This window comes from Triticum urartu, unplaced genomic scaffold (assembly GCF_056163025.1).
Source record: "Triticum urartu cultivar PI428250 unplaced genomic scaffold, HENAU_Tu73 scaffold1883, whole genome shotgun sequence".
NCBI classification, from domain to species: Eukaryota; Viridiplantae; Streptophyta; class Magnoliopsida; order Poales; family Poaceae; genus Triticum; species Triticum urartu.
In genome coordinates this window covers 5,482-15,000 of record NW_028260329.1, presented here as the reverse complement: position 1 = coordinate 15,000, position 9,519 = coordinate 5,482, and positions in this window count along the sequence as shown.

Below are 9,519 nucleotides of genomic sequence, written 5' to 3'. Positions count from 1 at the left end.
GAAGCCCAAAGTGGCTCTATTTCATTCTATTTCACTTCCTAGCACTTCCTATCATTTAATATCCATCCCTTTGGTCTTATTGACATAAGAGATGTCATTTATAGTCTATCTCTTTCTATATATGGAAAGTCAAGAAATTCTCATCGAAACATCGAGAAATTGTGCATATAGAAAACTCTAAAGAAAGAAAAAAAGGAGACCCATGCCATGATTTTCAAATCTTTTCTATTTAGTAGTCTAAGTTTCTCGATGAGGATAATTAATTCGGTCGTTGTGGTCGGACTCTATTATGGATTTCTGACTACATTCTCCATAGGTCCCTCTTAGATCTTCTTTCTCCAATCTTGGATTAGGGAAGAAGGAGATATTCGCGACTACTGGCGATTTCATTATGGGGCAGCTCATGATCTTCATATCGATCTATTATCCACCTCTGTATCTATTCTTTCTTAGCTAAACAGGTGGAAGATCTATCCAATTTGGTTATATTATATCATGGACTCGAAAAACGGATCTGAATTTGACTGAAATGCACGATCTTCACAGGTATCACTTTTCACGATACCTAAAAGGTGGAATAGCGATTTTCGAACCATTTCCTATAAGAGAATGGTTTCCATTACTTTGAGAAATGGATTCTTATATCAAACTATAGCTATTGCATTAAAGAAGAAAAGAAACTAATAGAAGTCGAAGACGCGGAATGATAGTGAATAGAGAGAAAGATTCTTCTGATTTTCTTGTTTCTATCTACTAGACGCCGTAGAGAATTGAGAATTTTCATGTCTTTCAATTCTCGTACTCGTAATTGGAAAGTTATGGAAGGAGACCCATCATTTTGCAATGAAAACAACATATAAAACTCTGGACAATTTCGAAATCAGGCCAAGCGTCTTAATACATATGCAAAAAAATTCATTATTGGCCCACCATTGATTAGAAGATTTAGCTTGTATGAATCGCTATTGGTTTGATACGAATAATGACAATCGTTTCAGTATGTTAAGGATACAGATGTATCCACAATTCATTTAGAGTTACTTAATAGTCTATTTCTTATACCATATCTCTATCCCGTGAAATTCTCGAGCCAAAAGATGGATGCATATGCTGTGTTTCATTTTGCTAAATGATATCAATTAAATGGTGTATCAATTCCATAAATTGCATATAGCAATAAATAAATCAGCAAAATTCTTTCTAATATTTTAGATAGAAGAAACATTTCTTCTATCTAAAATATTAGAAAGAATGTACCCTTCTATCCAAATCCAATTTGCATCGATAAAATAAATCCAAATTCCAGTAGTAGATGAATAATTGCAAATTTGTGTGTGTACGAGATTAGAATAACTTCAAAATAACTGACATAATTTTGTATTTTTCCTGATCAGAAAAATACATGAAAAAGAAAGGAGGTAGAAAAATTTTTGGATTTATGGTTAAAGAAGAAAAAGAAGAAAACAGGGGTTCTGTTGAATTTCAAGTATTCAGTTTCACCAATAAGATACGGAGACTTGCTTCACATTTGGAATTACACAAAAAAGATTTTTCATCGGAAAGAGGTCTACGAAGACTTTTGGGAAAACGTCGACGTTTGCTGGCTTATTTGGCAAAGAAAAATAGAGTACGTTATAAGAAATTAATCGGTCAGTTGAATATTCGGGAGCAGTAATTTAATCGTTCAAATTTTTTTCTTGTTTTATTATTTTTTTAGTAGTCTTATAGTAGTCTTAGATTTTTCATTTTGATGAGCCTCGCTTTGAGGAATTCATGGAATAATCCATTTTCATGGAATAATGAATTAAGGAAGAAAGGATATGAGTCTACCGCTTACAAGAAAAGATCTCATGATAGTCAATATGGGCCCTCAACACCCATCAATGCATGGTGTTCTTCGACTGATCGTTACTCTCGATGGTGAGGATGTTATTGATTGTGAACCCATATTAGGGTATTTACACAGAGGAATGGAAAAAATCGCGGAAAACCGAACTATTATACAATACTTACCTTATGTAACAAGGATATAGAGAGATTGTAGAAAGGGGATAGGATAGTTATTTTTGCAAGAGACTTGTTGTAAATTCCTTAACTTAAGAAAGAAAAAAGAATAAAAACACAGATACATAACATAAAAAAAAGAATAAATAAGACGAGATTCGACCTCCCCCTACATATTTAATTTCCTCTCCTATACAAAAACTAGCAAGACCCACTCCATTGGTAATTCCATCAATAACACCCTTATCAAAAAACTCCGTGAGTTCGGTTAACCCTCTTATACCGAGGGTAAAGACCCTAGTATAGAAAATATCTATATAACCACGATTATATGACCAACTGTATATATTTTTTTTTACTTGATCTAAAAATTCTTTTTTAGGATTTCCTTTGTAAAAAGAGTTTATTAAATCCAAATTCTGAAAAAAAGAATAAGCGGATCCATAGAAGATATATGCTATGAATAAACCAAAGATAGCTAGACTTACAGAAGAAATTGCATTAGTAATAAATTCATATGAATTTACAAAAGAATTAGAACTTTCCTGGGTAAAGTTTATTGAGGGAGTTAACCACTTTGATAATATGGTTAACTCTGCTATTCCATTACCAATTCCTCCATTATCAAAAGAGATTCCTATGAATCCAATGAACAAAGTGAAAAGTAGTAATATAAGAAGAGGAAATAACATAGTATTTCCCGTTTCATGCGGATAGGCAAAAGTTTTTTTAGCCCCAAAAGACGTAGTAAAGGATCCTATCCTATTTCTTGTATTACCTTGAATTTTTGGTATATTTTGTGAAAAAAAAGAAACTCCACTCTTCGTTGTTGATAAAACGAAATCCCTATTCACTCCTTTGGGTATCCTTTTTCCCCATAAGGATATTGAATACAAGGAACTCTCTTTAGTGCTACTGTAATTTTGAAAATGAACACGCAAATACCCATCAAATGTAAGTAAATATATCCGAAACATATAAAAGGCAGTTAATCCTGCAGTAAAGGAGGCTATTATTCCAAAAAAGGGCGAATACAACCAACTATTACTAAGGATTTCATCTTTGGACCAGAAGCAAGCAAGAGGTGGAATACCACAAAGAGAAAGTGTACCCCATAAAAAAGTAGTTCTTGTGATTGGAATGTATTTTCTTAAACCGCCCATAAGAACCATATTTTGACTTTTATCTGGTGAATATCCAACAAGAGGTTCCATTGAATGAATAACGGATCCGGATCCCAAGAACAATAAAGCTTTTGAATAAGCATGAGTGATCAAATGGAATAAAGCAGCTTGATAAGAACCTATACCTAGAGCTAACATCATATAACCCAATTGAGACATTGTAGAATAGGCTAAGCTTCTTTTAATATCTCTCTGAGCAAGAGCTAAAGTAGCTCCTAAGAATAGTGTTATTGTACCTACTAAAGAAATAAAACTCATTATCAAAGGTAAAGATATGAAAAGAGGAAGAAGTCGAGCTAGAAGAAAAATTCCCGCAGCAACCATAGTTGCTGCGTGTATAAGAGCCGAAATAGGAGTGGGCCCTTCCATAGCATCGGGTAACCATACGTGAAGAGGGAATTGTGCGGATTTCGCAACTGCACCAAGGAATAATAAAAAAGCACACAAAGTAGTAAGTAAAGAGTTAATTCCATTATTAGGAATCCAGTTATTAGCTATTTTGAACAAATCCCTAAACTCTAAACTACCTGTTATCCAAAAAAAACCTAAAATTCCTAATAATAGACCAAAATCCCCTACACGATTAGTTACAAAAGCTTTTTGACAAGCACTCGCTGCGATTGGTCGTGTAAACCAAAAGCCTATCAATAAATAAGAACACATTCCCACGAGTTCCCAAAAAAAATAAATTTGTATCAAATTGGAGCTAGTAACCAATCCCAACATGGAAGTATTGAAAAAACTTATATAAACAAAAAATCTCAAATATCCTTCATCGTGAGACATATAACCATCACTATAAATAAGAACCAGGATTCCTACAGTAGTAATTAGTATTAACATAATAGAAGTAAGTGGGTCAATCAAGTATCCAAATTCTAAAGAAAAATCATTATTGACGGTCCAAGACCATAGATATTGATAGATCGAACTTCCATTTATTTGTTGAATAGACAGTTGAACTGAGAATACCATAGCTATACTTAAGAGTAAAACACTAGGAAAAGCCCATATGCGACGAAGATTTTTTGTTGCTGTCGGAATAAGAATAAGGCCAAATCCCATTGACATAATAACTGGAAGTGGGAGAAGAGGGATTACCCATGCATATTGATATGTATGTTCCATAAGAAAAGAAATTGCAATTTTTACTTCAATTTTTACTTCAATTTTTCTATAAAATTGTTTCCGATTCACCAAACCAATTCTTATCTCTTTCTGAAAGAATAAATAAAAAGAATAAGAAAAAATACTGAAATTCTTAATTTTTCCAAAATTTATCTCATTGAAATAATTAAAAATTAAGAATGGGTTTAGTTGGTTAAATTAAAAAAGTTAATAAAATAACTAGGTAACGAAGTTATTTTATTAACTAAATAAAGATATTTATAAAAATAAAAAAAAAAAAGTGGAATCATTTTACTTTCTATTCATAATTCATTTTTATATTTCTTTAAAACAAAGATGAAACAGCTCTCTTGTTCCATAATTAACTGATTGAGTGAATTCCAATGAAAACCTATGTTTATAAGAAATTATCGAATAGTCCTTACTTCATATAGAACTAAAATTCTAATGACTATAAATTACCTAAGTTTTAGAATGTCTTGTTTAAGAGACTCAGTATTTTTTGTTTTGATTGGAATTCCTTTCCTTTATGGAATACCATTCTGAACTTAATTAACTATTTTCATTTTCCCTTCTTTTTATCCCCCCGTCTTATCTTATATGGGGGATAGGCTTCCATACCATATATCTATATATGGAGTATACTTGATATATAAATAGATATAAATAGATTTAAATGAGAAACCCTTCTATATATTCTATATTATTAAAAAAAAAGTATAAAATATATAAAGAAAAAATGTTAAAAAATTCTTGTTGTCTTATCCGCATTAGACAAAATGAAGTAAAAAATAATTCAAAATTTAAGTATCTTTCAGTATCTAAGTATAAATACTAATAAAAAGAAGAAAGAAGGATTGATTTGCAGCAATAGATGTCTTTCACATACAACTAGAAAAAAGTAATTTCCTTTTTGAATGGCAGTTCCAAAAAAACGTACTTCAATGTCAAAAAAGCGTATTCGTAAAAATATTTGGAAGAAAAAGACTTATTTTTCCATAGTACAATCTTATTCTTTAGTAAAATCAAGATCATTTTCGAGCGGTAATGAGCATCCAAAACCAAAGGGTTTTTCTGGGCAACAAACAAATAATAAGATTTTGGAATAATATGAATTGACTTATCAAAAAAGAATTCCAATTATTTAATAATTTGGATTCTTCTTTGAATGTACTTTTATGTGTCGAATTACTCGGTACAATATTCTTAGAACAAAAAACCCCTCTTATCTTATATATACAAGAAAAAAAAAGTTTTGTTTGGTATACTGTGTGCTAAGTATTCTTTTCCTATCAATGAACTTTTCATAATTTTCCTAATAGAATCCTCATATTCTATTAGGAAAATTATGAAAAGTGGAGTATTCTTACAATAGGACTTACAACTTCCACCTATCTTCTCCAAAATCATAAGGTTAGTAAATCTTATTAATAAGAGCATAAAGACTTTCATTCTAGAAATTTTTAAAAAATCCAAAAAGCCTTTTCTATTTATCCATTTTATTTTAATTTCATCATTAAATAGAAACCCTTTTGGATTTTTTTCATTGTATTGAAAGAATTTTCAAAATGTAAAGGGGAAATTAATTAGAAAAAATTAGTTCTATAATTGCAAGTTAGAAAAAAGAAGTTCCAACTCTTTCAAGCAGTGTTTGTGTTTCTATTGGGCAAAGCAAGAGTTTATTGTAAAAAAAAAAAATGGAAACGATACTACCAAACGAAGTCTATTTTAATGAAAACTCTAATGTTCCTAAATTTTATGGACTTTCCCAATATCGACGATTCCCAAGATAATAGCTATTATTCTTTTAAGTTACCTATTATTTGAAGTTAGCCGCCATGGTGAAATTGGTAGACACGCTGCTCTTAGGAAGCAGTGCTCAAGCATCTCGGTTCGAATCCGAGTGGCGGCATTCTTGAAAAAGAATACAATAGATTAGAAATCAATTCGAAATTTACAATTTTGTAATGGGACCTTCCCCTTATGCTATTTGCAACTTTAGAACATATACTAACTCATATCTCTTTCTCAACGATTTCAATTGTGATTACGATTCATTTTATAACCTTATTAGTTCGTGAACTTGGAGGATTACGCGATTCGTCAGAAAAAGGAATGATAGTTACTTTTTTCTCTATAACAGGATTCTTAGTTTCTCGTTGGGCTTCCTCGGGACATTTTCCATTAAGTAATTTATATGAGTCATTGATCTTCCTTTCATGGGCCCTGTATATTCTTCATACCATTCCTAAAATACAGAACTCTAAAAATGATTTAAGCACAATAACTACGCCAAGTACTATTTTAACGCAAGGCTTTGCCACATCGGGTCTCTTTTAACTGAAATGCATCAATCCACGATACTAGTACCTGCTCTACAATCTCAGTGGTTAATGATGCATGTCAGTATGATGTTATTAAGCTATGCAACTCTTTTGTGCGGATCCTTATTATCTGCCGCTATTCTAATCATTAGATTTCGAAATAATTTCCATTTCTTTTCTAAAAAGAAAAAAAATGTTTTAAATAAAACATTTTTCTTTAGTGATATTAAATATTTTTATGCAAAAAGAAGTGCTTTAAAAAGAACCTCTGTCCCTTCATTTCCAAATTATTACAAATATCAATTAACGGAGCGTTTGGATTCTTGGAGTTATCGTGTCATTAGCCTAGGATTTACCCTTTTAACCGTAGGTATTCTTTGTGGAGCAGTATGGGCTAATGAGGCCTGGGGATCCTATTGGAATTGGGATCCTAAGGAAACTTGGGCATTTATTACTTGGACCATATTCGCAATTTATTTACATAGTAGAACAAATCCAAATTGGAAGGGTACGAATTCTGCACTTATAGCTTTGATAGGATTTCTTATAATTTGGATTTGTTATTTTGGTATAAATCTATTAGGAATAGGCTTACATAGTTATGGTTCGTTTACATTAACACCTAAATGATTACATAAAATAAAACCTTCATGAAATGAAGGTTTTTACTTTTATGTTTTATTTGAGAACCCCTTGAACGCCTTATCAAAGGGTTCTCAAAAATTCGAGATAGATCTAATTATACTTTTTTACTTATTTCTGCATTATATACTTTTTTACTTATTTCTGCATTAATAGAGCAGACGAGTAAAAAAAAGCAAACCTATTTAGGATAATAATTGGATAAGAGAGCCTCTACCCTGTCAACGGATAGGGAGAGAACAAAATCTGGATAAATACCAATTCCTATTACTGGTAAAAAGATACAGATTAAAATAAAGAGTTCTCGTGGTCCAGAATCCACAAAATTTGCGTTTGGAACATTAAATAGCTTGTATCCATAGAACATCTGGCGTAACATAGATAATAAATAAATAGGAGTTAATATCATTCCAATTGCCATTACAAAAGTAATTAGTGTTTTTGGCATTAACAGAAATTTTGGACTAGTAATTAGTCCAAAAAATACTACTAATTCTGCGACAAAACCACTCATTCCTGGTAAGGCAAGAGAAGCCATTGAAAAGCTACTAAACATGGTAAAAATTTTAGGCATTGGGATAGATATTCCCCCCAGTTCTTCGAGATAAACAAGACGCATTCTATCAGAAGCGGTTCCTGCCAAGAAAAAAAGTGTAGCACCAATAAATCCATGGGATAATATTTGTAAAATAGCTCCATTGAGTCCAATGTTGGTTATGGAACCAATTCCTATAATTATGAAACCCATGTGAGATACAGAGGAATAAGCTATTCTTTTTTTGAAATTTCGTTGACCAAGAGAAGTTGAAGCTGCATAGATTATTTGGATCGCTCCTATTATTACTAACCAGGGCGAAAATAGATAATGAGCATGAGGTAACAATTCCATGTTGATCCGAATCAATCCATATGCTCCCATCTTTAATAATATTCCCGCTAAAAGCATACATGTACTATAATGTGCTTCCCCATGGGTATCTGGTAACCACGTATGTAGGGGTATAATCGGCAATTTGACAGCATAAGCAATAAGGAAGCCAAAATATAAAAGTATTTCCAAGGTTGCAGGGTATGATTGATTAATTAATCTTTCCAAATCTAATCCTGGTTCGTTGGAACCATATAAGCCCATACCCAGAACTCCGATTAAGAAAAAAATGGAACCGCCTGCAGTATACAAAATAAACTTTGTAGCTGAATATAGACGCCTCTTCCCCCCCCACATGGATAAAAGTAAGTAAACAGGAATTAATTCTAACTCCCACATGATAAAAAAAAGTAAAAGGTCTCGCGAAGAAAATAATCCTATTTGACCACTATACATTGCGAGCATCAGGAAATAGAATAATCGCGAATTCCGTGTAATTGGCCAAGCTGCTAAAGTAGCTAAAGTAGTGATAAATCCTGTCAATAAAATAGATCCTAATGAAAGTCCATCGATTCCCAATCTCCAGTGGAAATCGAAGACATCTATCCATTTATAATCCTCCTTTAATTGGATTAAGGGATCCTCCAGTTGGAAATGATAACAGAACGCATAAGTCATTAGAAGGAATTCTAATAAACAAATAGATATAGTATACCACCTAACGACTTTGTTTCCCTTATGAGGTAAAAAGAAAATTAATGAACCTGCAAATATCGGCAAAACAACAAGTATTGTTAACCAAGGAAAATAACTCATGATAAAGTGATAAAGACAAGATACGTTTTGACCAGAAAAGCCCGTGCTCGATTATTTCGAGCACAGGCTTCTTCGGTAAAGAGGAATCAGACGATTCGAGTGAAGTTTTTTGTAACGTATCAATAAGATAGAGCCATGCTACGTGTTGTTTCAGGCCCTAAATAAACGCGGACACTTAAAAAATCTGTCGGGCAGGCAGATTCACATCTCTTACAACCCACACAATCTTCGGTTCTCGGCGCGGAAGCAATTTGCTTGGCTTTACATCCATCCCAGGGTATCATTTCTAATACATCTGTTGGACAAGCTCGTACACATTGAGTGCATCCTATACATGTATCGTAAATTTTTACGGAATGTGACATTGGATCTATAAATTTTTCTTTTCAACATAAAATTTTTCGATCTGGTAAAAATGAAATTAGTACTATAATGAGTCATATGTATTGTAGACACCAGACGAAGCAATGGTTTATCCAAACTTCAAAAAAAAAAATCTATTTTTTAATCTGTTTGTGAGAAAGCGTGAAGAGAGCCAAGAGACTTTAATTTT